The following is a 2500-nucleotide window of genomic DNA, read 5'->3' as shown; positions in this document are numbered from 1 at the left end:
AAAACGGGTCATTTTCGTGTCGCCACATTGCATACGAACCGCATGAAACTTCCAGAGGCATTTGCAGCAGGAATGCATGTGCACTCAAAAAAGTGAATATTTCTCACGGATAGACCCCATGATACGCTAGAAATTGGCGGGGATGTCTCTCTTGTGGCTCACGGGGCTGTTAGGGTGGCACAGAAATCCCTCGGAATGGGAAAACGGGTCATTTTCGTGTCGCCACATTGCATGCGAACCGCATGCAACTTCCAGAGGCATTTGCAGCAGAAATGCATGTGCAGTCAAAAAAAAATTGATATTTTTCACGGATAGACCCCGTGAAACGCTAGAAATTGGCGGGGATGTGTCTCTTGTGGCTCACGGGGCTGTTCGGGTCGCACAGAAATCCCTGGGAATGGGAAAACGGGTCATTTTCGTGTTGCCACATTGCGTACGAACCGCATGAAACTTCCAGAGGCATTTGCAGCAGGAATGCATGTGCACTCAAAAACTTCTATATGTTTCACGGATAGACCCCGTGAAACGCTAGAAATTGGCGGGGATGTGTCTCTTGTGGCTCACGGGGCTGTTAGGGTGGCACAGAACTCCCTCGGAATGGGAAAAGGGGTCATTTTCGTGTTGCCACATTGCATAGGAACGCCATGAAACTTCCAGAGGCATTTGCAGCAGAAAGGCACGTGCACTCAAAAATTTTAATATTTTTCACGCATAGACCCCGTCAAACGCTAGAAGTTGGCGGGGATGTCTCTCTTGTGGCTCACGGGGCTGTTAGGGTCGCACAGAAATGCCTCGGAATGGGAAAACGGGTCATTTTTGTGTGGCCACATTGCATAGGAACGGCATGAAACTTCCAGAGGCATTTGCAGCAGGAATGCATGTGCACTCAAAAACGTCTATATTTTTCACGGATAGACCCCGTGAAACGCTATAAATTGGCGGGGATGTCTCTCTTGTGGCTCACGGGCGCTGTTAGTTAGGGTCGCACAGAAATCCCTCGGAATGGGAAAAGGGGTCATTTTCGTGTTGCCACATTGCGTACGAACGGCATGAAACTTCCAGAGGCATCTGCAGCAGAAATGCATGTGCACTCAAAAACGTCTATATTTTTCACGGATAGACCCCGTGAAACGCTAGAAATTGGCGGGGATGTGTCTCTTGTGGCTCACGGGGCTGTTAGGGTCGCACAGAAATCCCTCGGAATGGGAAAACGGGTCATTTTCGTGTTGCCACAATTGGCATACGAACGGCATGAAACTTCCAGAGGCATTTGCAGCAGAAATGCATGTGCACTCAAAAACGTGAATATTTTTTCACGGATAGACCCCGTCAAACGCTCGAATTTGGCGGGGATGTTTCTCTTGTGGGTCACGGGGCTGTTCGGCTCGCACAGAACTCCCTTGGTCCACCTGATTCGTGCATACAGGCAGCAACTAAAACTCTGTAAACCTGCTGTGAGGACATCTAAACAGTGGACCAGTGAGGCTGTGGAAGATTTGCGGGCGTGCTTAGACTGTACTGACTGGGATATGTTCACGACTGCTACCAATAGTCTGGATGAACTCACAGAGGCTGTGTACATCAGCTTCTGTGAGGACTGCTGTATCCCAACACGTACCAGGGTGAACTTTAACAACAACAAGCCCTGGTTCTCAGCAAAGCTCAAAAGGTTGAGGTTGGAGAAGGAGGAAGCGTTTAGGAGTGGGGATAGAGACAGATTCAAGGAGTCGAAGAACAGGTTTAGCAAAGCGGTGAGAGAGGCTAAACGACTGTACTCAGAGACACTAAAACACCAGTTCTCTACTAACGACGCTGCTTCTGTCTGCCAAAGGGCTCAGGCACATCACCAACTACAAACCCAGAGCGCCCCACACCACTAACGACTCCCGCCTAGCCAACGACCTGAACGAGTTCTACCGTAGATTTGAAAGACAATTGGACTGTCCTGAACCACCCCTTCCCACCCAAGAGGCCCCATCCCCCACCCATACTACAGAAACGACTCTCTCCTTTCAGGAGGGAGAAGTTAATGGGCTTTTCAAGAGGCAGAATCCACGCAAAGCAGCCGGGCCGGACTCTGTCTCTCCAGCCACCCTCAGGCACTGCGCTGACCAGCTGTCTCCGGTGTTCACCAACATCTTTAACACCTCCCTGGAGACATGCCATGTACCAGCCTGTCTCAAGTCCTCCACCATCATCGCTGTGCCCAAAAAGCTAAGGCCAACAGGACTAAATGATTACAGACCGGTCGCCCTTACATCTGTGGTAATGAAGTCTTTTGAGCGCCTGCTCCTGGCACACCTCAAAGCCATCACAGACCCTCTCCTGGACCCCCTTCAGTTTGCCTACAGAGCCAACAGGTCTGTGGACGACGCAGTTAACATGGCCCTCCACTTCACCCTACAGCATGTGGACGCCCCAGCATCCTACGCCAGGATCCTGTTTGTGGACTTCAGCTCTGCCTTCAACACCATCATCCCTGCCCTGCTTCAGGACAAGC

This window comes from Petromyzon marinus, unplaced genomic scaffold (assembly GCF_048934315.1).
Source record: "Petromyzon marinus isolate PM22_M1 ecotype Great Lakes invasive population unplaced genomic scaffold, UKy_Petmar_22M1.pri1.0 PM_G_Scaffold_52, whole genome shotgun sequence".
In the NCBI taxonomy this organism is placed as follows: domain Eukaryota; kingdom Metazoa; phylum Chordata; class Hyperoartia; order Petromyzontiformes; family Petromyzontidae; genus Petromyzon; species Petromyzon marinus.
The sequence above is the reverse complement of the archived record's forward strand: the minus strand, read 5'-3'. Positions refer to the sequence as shown.